This window comes from Penaeus chinensis, chromosome 23 (genome assembly GCF_019202785.1).
Source record: "Penaeus chinensis breed Huanghai No. 1 chromosome 23, ASM1920278v2, whole genome shotgun sequence".
Taxonomy (NCBI): Eukaryota; Metazoa; Arthropoda; class Malacostraca; order Decapoda; family Penaeidae; genus Penaeus; species Penaeus chinensis.
The window spans coordinates 2,539,377-2,539,854 of NC_061841.1; positions in this window are offsets into that span (position 1 = coordinate 2,539,377).

Consider the following 478-nt stretch of genomic DNA (forward strand, 5'->3'; position numbering starts at 1 on the left):
GAGAAAGAGAGAAATTTAAATGTTTTAACAGAATAAAGAGCAGAGCAAGAGAGTTTTCAATAAGCACATATTTTTCCTGCAACAAGATGTCCTTCGCAGTAACCCGCATATGAAGGAATGGTTTTTGATACAGTGAACAAGGTAGAATAACAAAATGAGAAATTAATGACAGAAAAAAAGCAGCTAACATAAAAGAAAAGAAGAGAAGAAGAAGAAGAAGAAGAAGAAGAAGAAGAAGAAGAAGAAGAAGAAGAAAAACAAATACTAACAACAGAAATATTGATTTAATGAAGAAAATTCATGTTTTAGTCTATAAGATTTCACAAGAAACAGTATAACGATATCTTATCTCCAATCAACGTATTTATTACACCTCACAATACAAGTCAAATCATAGCACGTAGATAGGTTAAATTCATACAGAGATTAATATGAACTTAAGGTATCTTAAGAAATGTATTTTCTCTCTAATTTTACT